Source organism: Gekko japonicus, unplaced genomic scaffold, assembly GCF_001447785.1.
Source record: "Gekko japonicus isolate JY-2015 unplaced genomic scaffold, Gekko_japonicus_V1.1 scaffold738, whole genome shotgun sequence".
Lineage (NCBI taxonomy): Eukaryota > Metazoa > Chordata > Lepidosauria > Squamata > Gekkonidae > Gekko > Gekko japonicus.
The window spans coordinates 440,263-449,278 of record NW_015173145.1 but is presented as its reverse complement, the minus strand read 5'-3'; the positions used below and the strand labels follow the sequence as shown (position 1 = coordinate 449,278).

Genomic DNA, 9,016 nt, shown 5'->3' with positions numbered 1-9,016 from the left:
CTGGTGGAATGAGCTCCTGGAAGAGATCAGGGCCCTGTTCCGCAGTTCCTGCAAGATGGAGCTCTTCCACCAGGCATTTGACTAAGGAGCCGCATCATACACCGAGGAGTGTCCCTGTGCCCTGGCTTTACCACCTTTGCCAGCCTGTGTCTCGGTCTTACCATCACTATCTTCAGCCTGTACGTGCCACATAACTGAATTGGTGTGAAGTTGTGGGAATTATACTGTCACCTAAGTCATATTATAAATAACCTTTGCTCCTGTTTACTCGATAATGTTCCAGCGTTTTAGTTGTGTTTTAAATTATTCTTCCTGCCAACCTAGTAGTTCGAAAGCAAGAAATTGCAAGTAGATAAATAGGTACCACTTCGGTGGGAAGGGAACAGTGTTCTGTGCGCCTTGGTGTTTAGTCATGCTGGCCACATGTCTTCAGACAGCGCTGGCTCTTCGGCTTTGAAACGGAGATGAGCCGTTATGCTTGAAGCCGTTATGCTTAAATCCTGGTGAACTCTAGATGAACTCTAGAGTCGGACTCGACTGGCTTTCAAGCAAGGGAACTTTTACCTTTTTTAAATTATTGGTATTTTATGATATGTAGGTTTTAATTGTGTTTTTATTAAATATTTGTAAGCCACCCTGAGCCCGCCTTGGCGGGGAGGGCAGGGTATAAATTAAATCAATAAAATCAATCAATAAAATCAATCAATAAATGTTACTTTAATCTTTTTTGATCACGTAATCCAATATGACAGACATGTCGTGTTGGGCACTAGTAGCTAGAATTCTGTCACCTTACAAGGGCTGCTTAAAAGGCCTGGTGGCTTGCTGCTACTGCTGTTTTCTGCGTTTTAGATACTGTGACCTTGTTTCATTTTAATTCAACTTAAATTGCCCATAAAAATTGTAAACGGCTGTTGGAGACTTTTGGCTGGAGCGTTTGCTCAGATATAAACCAAGGTTGTCTACCTTCTTTTCCAAACCGGCCCACCCTGGAGGTTGGTGACCCTAAGTACACAAGTGGACTAAATCATTTACTGGACATGGAGTCCCACTGGGATTGGTGTTACTCATTAAGAGAGGTCTGTTTAGGAATATTGGGGAGCAGTCGCTGGCAGCTGGCTTTTGACTGACAAGATCCTAGAAGGTACCTTTGTAGACCAGAACTAGACTTACACTGGTTTCAGCAAATACTTATGATGTGTTGAACAAGGAGTCTCAGATCAGAATAGTTTCGGAGCTGAACAGAGTAGAGAAGCCTTGAAACAGAGTAACCTTGACGTAAGTCAAAAGAGAGAAGAAATATGTAGCTGCATGTCGGGCCTCGTGTCTGAATAACAGCGAGACTGGCCTCATCAAGGATAGAAAAGAAAGTTGTGGCATATGGTGGCCAACAGATATGTCTATGAATATGAAATTTGGAATAATTTTATCTAATATTCATTGTTGTGATTAAAAGAATGTGTTAATAATGCATATGATCCAGGGCTCTTTTTGTAGCAGGCATATTAGGTGACACACCCTACTGTAGCCAATCCTCCAAGAGCTTACAGAGCTCTTCTTACAGGGGCTACTGTAAGCTCTTGGAGGATTGGTTATATTAGGGGTGTGTCGCCTGATATGCAAAGGAGTTCCTGCTACAAAAAGACCCCTGCATATATCTAAGTGGATATATAGTTTTGGAGGCTTTTTGAAATCTGTAAAATGGTTAATTAGCCAAGAAGGGGAGCCCAATTAAAGAGAAAGAGATAATAATGCATATTTATAGGCGAGCTCTGAATTGGCAGTTAGTTTTGTCACAAACAAAGCTCCTTGCTTTGTGTATCTATCACTAGTGAGACACATACTGAGCTCTTGTTAAAGCTCTCTTTCTTCTGTGATTATGTATGTAGAATTATCTGTTGTTTTTATATTGTCTGGTGTCGATCAATGTTAAAATGGTCATGGATGCATCTTAATAAAGGATAAAATGGAAGCAATTTTTCTAATCGCATTTATTTGTGTATTGCATTCACAGTGAACCAGATACACTGTCAGCAGTACCTCTTGCCAGGAGATTAATAATCTGATGTTGTAAAGATAACGAGAAACCCACAGGATGGGGGTGGTGGGGCTACCATATCCAGGTTGGGAAATGCCTGGAGATTTGGGGATGGAGTCTGGGGAGGACAGGGACCTCAGTGGGGGACAATGCCATAGAGTCCACACTCCAAAGCAGCCATTTTCTCCAAGGGAACTGATCTCTGTAGTCTGGGGATGAGCTGTAATTCCGGGGATCCCCAGATCCAGCCTGGAGGCTGGCATCCCTACCATAGCTTCTTATGGTCAAAACATGAGGGTCAAACCTGGCAAGAGTCATCCAAAATGCCAGGCTGTTCAATATTTATGTAAGACTGATAAAAGAGATCAGCCATCAAGGTGGGTATCATCAATATGCTCCTGATACCACCAAGGCTCTATATTTCATTATCTAAGGCCCCGGTCACACGGCCAGATATCGCGGCGGGGAGGCGTGGCTAATTGCCCGCCCTGGCGCAGTTTGATCCGTGATTACACGATCAGACGCGCCAGTGGCACACCACGGGTCCTTCCCTCGGCGCCGGCAGGTAAACGAGGGTGGTGATCACACGACGATCCTGCAGCGCGGCAAAGGAGCAGCGCGGCGCGATCACACCAGCAATGGCTAGGCGCCGCTGCCGTGGCAAACGGGGTCATTTGTTTTCTTTTAAGCCGAAGGACGGAGGAGTGGAACATTTGGTTTCGCGTTCAACGGCATGCGCGATTCTGCACAGCAACGGAACTTTCTCATTCCTCTTCGTGCGCATGCGCCGTTGGGTGCTTGTGTGCATCCTGTGGAGACTTGGGGGGGGGGACCTTTTTGCAACAGGACATGGGCGGGCGCCGGATGCCACGAGCTACCACCGGAAACGTGATCTGACGCCTGCCCTTGCCCCGCGGTTTCTGTAAATGAGTATCTCGGAGGTACTAGTTTTTTACGGCGCATCTTCAGCGGGAAGCCTCGGGTTAGCCACGGGAGCTCTACGCTTCCCAGATGTTGCGGTGTGATCGCGCCCGGAAAATCCGCCTATCTTCCATCTCTGTAGCGTGGCTAATGCTCTGTGTGACCGCAGCCTAAGCTCTGCTGATGCCTTTTGGCTGTGGTCAATTGTCTGGGGGGAACAAGCTAAAGTGAAATCCAGACAAGATGGAGGAGATGTCAGTCAGCGAGGGTGACACCTGGGAGGGTGTTATGCTCCCACTTTCAATGGAGTGAGCTTCTCATTATCCAGTGTAGGAGAGTTTTGCCTGCTTCAAGCACAACACCATTCGTAACAGGTAGTTCATATATCCCCAGTGCCGCTAGCCTTCCAACTGTCATCCCTTTCATCTTGTCTGGATTCAGATTCAGCCACTTCACCCTCATCCCACTGACTGAGGCTTCCAAGCACTGGTCCAGGACAGATACTGCAGACCGCAGCTGCCCTGCCAGAGACTTGCATGTTCCACCCCAGAGGGCCGCACATCTCTCCCCACTAAACTTTACACAAACCTCAAGCCACATTCCAGCCTTTGGCACTAGCCAGAGGTGTTCCTGTCTGACAAAAAGAAACAAAAGAAAAGGAAGGAGGCAAGCCCCCAACTAAAATTGTGTTGTTGTTTTTAAGTGAATGTGGAAACCAACACCCTTTTTGTACATTTTATTAGAGGGTCTTTCAAAAAAGCAAGAAGATGGAGGAATGCCAGACAGTTTTGTAGCGGCTGCACTAATGGCGACCTTCCCAGACCACTCATAATGACATATTGGAATCATTAGAGGACATCCGGCATTGGCCTGAAAGGCACGGCGCCGTGCGTGCGGCGGAGGAAGGCTGTCCATCTTTTTCTTACACCCCAGTCCCCCGGAACATCTTTCTCCACTGTCCATGTTTCAACCGTCATGAATCAGCCACGTTCTGCAGAGCATTGGCAGTGACCTATTTCTCACTGCAGCCCGTCTGCTGCTGTGAAAGAGCCTCACAGGAAACAGTTCAGGAAACCCCATCTGCAAAGAAGAAGAGCATCTTGACAGACCTCATCCCTTGCACACAATTCTGATGATTCAGAACTCGCATCTTCTCCCCTGCCTCCATCCCTCCAAAGATTTTGTACCAAAGCATATCCAAATTTGGGGTGGCTCTGAAGCTTTCTGGAAACCAGTGAGAAGCAACGGCCAACCTAAGGACTTCCCTGCTACACCCAGTGGGAGGACTCTGATTTTGCTTGTCGTTTGATATTCAGTGCTCCAGGGTCACCTGTTGTGCGTAGCCTTGTAGGTCACATGTGTAGGATGTAAGTGTCCAAGGCAGACACTGAGACAAAGTTTATGCCAAGGGTCCCCCACACCAACACCTTACCTGGTTCCCACCAAGTATTCTCAGAAATTGGGTGGGGCCGAGTGGAGCACTCGTCCGGCACAGTACTTATTGGCCACTGAAGATCTGAATGGCTGCACAGATCAAAACAACATTGCTTTGGTGGAAGCTGCCACCACTGTCATTTGTTTTAGTCTGTCTCTCGTTCCTTTTTCCTGGTGTATTGTTTAAATTCTTCTTCTCTGCACTTCGGACTTTCTCTGGGCGGGGGCGTGTGTGGCTCCGCCTCCTGTGGCAGCCACTCGGGTTCATTCTGCCTTCCGCCGCAGCCATTTTGTGGTTGCACCCACCACCCCGCGTCAGAATTCCAAAGGCTCAGAAAGGTTGGGGACCCCTGTTCTGTGCATGACATCTGAATCATTACTACATGTGTTTGTGAGGGGTAGGAAGGGGGAAAGAGCCTAATGGTGTCCAGGAGAGGCGATGAGCTTTTTACCAGCCTTAGTAAGCTCAACATGAAAACCTCTAATGGAGATAGCTGGAAAGGTACTTGCCATTAGGCAAATTTACCATGCTGCCAATAGCATTGCTGAGTCCAGCTAAGCACAGGTGGTAAACAGCATTTACAAGATGCATCACATGCCTTGAAGGAGGTTTGCACTCAGTGGCTAGCCGAGGAACACCTGCGAGAAACATGCAGATAAATGAGTCACCAACTCCAGACAGTAGCCAAATTCAGCATCTGTTATGGCACATAAATGCTTGTGCCGGATTCCTTCGCCATCAGCCCTGATGCAGTATTGAGAGACTATTTACTTCTAAATCATTTGTCTTGTACTTACATTGATGGGAATACTCTTCCAAAAATTCTTGAGGTATGTGAATCATTAGCAGATGTACCAATATGTCTTTCACAGCTTTCCTTGCCACTTTGCATTCGTCATTTCTAAATATGAAAGGTGCGCTAGTGGAAATGTCTAATCCTTTCCCTGAACTTGGCAAGCACACAATGAACTATGTTATCAAAGCATGCCGTGTCGTTTTGAATGTTTGCTTGAAGGTACAACTTTCTGCCCATTATGTGGATGGTAAAATTTGATTGCTGGTAAACAAAATCTTGACATTTATTCAGTATAACTCTGGCTAGATCCTTATCTTGTGCATGGCTTTCAACATCTAAGTCTCCATTGTCATCTTCCAAAAATCAAACAGATCAAAGGGACACCCATTTGGGCTTGTTCTTCATTCCTGTCGCTGTGCCCCTTTACGCTGGCTGTTGCTTTCAAACTTTCTTCAGTCTTAAGTGTAAAAGCTTTGAGTGCCCCAAAACTTTTCTCTTAATGGCTTCCTTGCTGTTTGGATGTAATGTTGCAACTACTTGTACAGCTTTACCAGCTATGACTGTTCAGAAGGTAAGGAGTGGACGATTTGCCCTTCTTTGCCTCTGAATCTGAATGGCTGCCTTGCAGCAAGTCTGAAATTCTCAGTCCATCATGTGGTCAGAAGGCAATAATCGCCTCCATCTTTTACTGAACTCCAGCGTCATTCAGGATGTAGTTCAAACTGTACCCACTTAGTGCAGGTAAAACAGCATCTAGCTCATCAGTCACTTGAGAGTATAGTGGTTAAGAGCAGTGGACTTTAATCTGGAGAGCCAGGTTTGATTCCCCACTCCTCCACATGGAGCCTGCTGGGTGACCTTGGGCCAGTCCCAGTTCTCTCAGAACCCTCCCATCCCCACCTGCCTCACAAGGCGCCTGTTGAGGGGAGAGGAAGGCAAGGCAATTGTAAGCCACTTTGAGACTCCCTGGGTAGAGAAAAGTGGGGTGTTAGAAGAAGAAAAAGAGAAGAAGAAGAGATTGGATTTATATCCCGCTCTTCACCCGGAGTCTCAGAGTGGCTTACATTCTCCTTTCCCTTCCCCTCCCCACAACAGACATCCTGTGAGGGAGGCGGGGCTGAGAGAGCTCTTCTGAGAACTGCCCTTGAGAGAACAGCTCTGAGAGAGCCATAACTGACCCCAGGTGGGGGAGTGGGGAATCAAACCCGGTTCTCCCAGTTTAGAGTCCGCGCTCTTCACCACGACGCCAAACTGGCTCTCATAAAAACCAACATTCTCTTCTTGATGCCCTGCTCCTCTCTTCAGAAGAATACTTTGCACAACCTCCACAACAACCAGCAACAGGAGACTGGTTGCCTATTTCTGCCTCCTGTCTGCATTGAAAATGGCAAAATCCTTAGCAGCTACTAGAGTTCTGACACCAACTCTTGTTGTTTTTGTTCAGTCGCACAGTCGAGTCCGACTCTTCGTGACCCCATGGACCAGATCACGCCAGGCCTTCTGGTCTTCCGCCGTCCTCTGAAGTTTCCTCAACTTCATGTTTGTTGCATCTATGACACTGTCTAACCATCTCATCCTTTGCCGTCCCCGTCTTCTTTGACCTTCAGTCTTTCCCAGCATCAGGGTCTTCTTCTCCAGTGAGTGCTCCCTTCTCATTGGGTGGCCAAAGTATTTGAGCTTTAGTTTCATTATCTGGCCTTCCAGGGAACAGTCAGGGTGGATTTCTTTTAGGATTGACTGATTTGATCTTCTTGCAGTCCAAGGGACTCTCAAGAGTCTTCTCCAGCACCATAGTTCAAAAGAATCTATTCTTCGGCACTCGGCCTTCCTTATAGTCCAACTCTCGCAGCCATACATGACTACTGGGAATACCATTGCTTTGACCATGCAGACTTTTTTGGCAGGGTGATGTCTCTACTTTTTATCATGCTGTTGAGGTTCGCCATCGCTTTCCTCCCAAGGAGCAGGGGTCTTTTAATTTCATGGCTGCTGTCACAGTCTGCACTGACACCAACTCAGCCACACAACAATGTGTTCTTCTCTGCCCGCTTGTAAGCTGCATTGGTTGATTCAAATGAAAACACTTGATTCTGTCTCTTCGTATTATTAGAATGTTTCTGGCAGAACGTTTGCATCATTCAGTGAAACACTTTGGGAATCTTACAATGCGGGATCACCACAAAACGATAGCCTGTCAAGATCAGGGCCACAAGAAGCAACTGAATCCAGCATCTGACTTACTCTGAACAGACTCCCTCATTTGCCCGTACTGTTCCAGCAGGTGTTCGTTAGGGAATCGTTAATTGTTAATCAACTTTGACACATGCGATGCATCTTGTAGATTCGGAGTCCTACTTCCCACGCTTCATTGATGCCATCAGTTCCATTGCTTAAGGGCGACCAGGGCAAGCCGCCTATCGGCATTCTCCATCAGGGGTTTTCCTACTGAGGTAATGTGAAACAGAGCAGGCCAATTCTACACATCTTTTTGGTATCCAGTAATGAGGAAAGTTCTGAAGTTGTGGTAGCCCTAACCTTTGAATCCCACAGGCTCCAGGGCTCTTTTTGTAGAAAAAGCCCAGCAGGAACTCATTAGCATAATAAGCCACACCCAACACCAGAAACTCATTAGCATATTAGGCCACACCCCTGCCAGCACAGCTCATTAGCACATTAGGACACACCCTCATGTTACCAGAAGTGTGGTCATCCAGCCACACCCACCTTTTGCTTGTTATTCTGTTTACCTTGTTTGTTGTCAAAACCCAGGGCCTTTTTTTGGAGCAGGAACTCCTTTGCATGTTAGGCCACACACCCCAATGTAGCCAATCCTAATGGATTTCTGCTGTTGGGTGTGGCCTATTATGCTAATGAGTTCCTGCTGGGCGTGGCCAACTTGGGAGCCAGCCGGAACTCCGTTCCTGTGCGTTCCTGCCCAAAAATAGCCCTGCACAGGACCAATGCTCCCTCTAAGCGGTGGAGTCTTGTGAGCAAAAATTCTACTTTGTGAGCTACTGGCATTACAGTTGTGAGCGAGTTATGGCTGCTGCATCAGTTAGTTTGCTCTGGAGCCCTCCTTCCTGAGCTAAATCAAAACTGTGTGAGCCAGAGGCTAAAAAGCTGTGAGCTAGCTCACACCAACTCAGATTAGAGGGAACTCTGCACAGGACTACCACGGCCTGAATGCTTCAGTTTTTCTCCTCCTTTCATACAGTATTGGCTTACTCACTGAAATTAACTTTACAGCCTTAGTGGAGGCTGCCGTATTGGCCAGTGCATTAACTGAAGGCAGCCATCTTAGACTCCACACTCTGACTGCCGGATCGGCAACATCCCTCGTCTGCTGCTTACGGCTAGTGTCGAGTCCAGGAGGAGCACCTTAGAAACCAGCAGGATTTTCAGGGTGTGAGCTTTCAAGACGCAAAGCTCCCTGCGCCAGATACGCTCGAAAGCTTTTTTGAGAACTGCGTGTGAGAGAGCAGCTCTGAAAGAACATGTGACTGACCCAAGGTCACACCAGCAGCTGCATATTGTTGTCTCCGCAGTGCTACCGGACTCGAATCTAGCTGTTCCACTGCAGACCAAGATGGCTGCCCTCTGAAAACACATTGGCTGCACGCGGCTGACCAATCAGAGAAAGCTGTATGCCAAATGTTTAACTTGCCACTAGAGACAACATTGTTTATTGCAAGAGTAGAGCTGCGGTGGCTCAAGTGGTTAAGATGCTGAACTGCAGGCTGTGGAAGGTCGGTAGTTCAGCAGTTCGAGACCCAGGTTGCCGCATGACGGAGTGAGCTCCCGTCTCTAGTTCCAGCTCCTGCCAACC

At 47.3% G+C, this 9,016-nt stretch overlaps 1 protein-coding gene across 2 annotated transcripts in view; it reads right to left on the bottom strand.

Annotated features, from left to right (window-relative positions):
- Positions 1 to 3,707: 3,707 nt before the first annotated feature.
- SLC4A9 (solute carrier family 4, sodium bicarbonate cotransporter, member 9) overlaps positions 3,708 to 9,016 on the bottom strand; it is an 87,993-nt gene continuing 82,684 nt past the window's right edge. For both annotated transcript variants that reach the window (XM_015422324.1, XM_015422325.1), the window contains one exon: positions 3,708 to 4,039. The gene's annotated coding sequence lies outside the window, so the exon portion shown is untranslated. The remainder of the gene's footprint in view (positions 4,040 to 9,016) is intronic.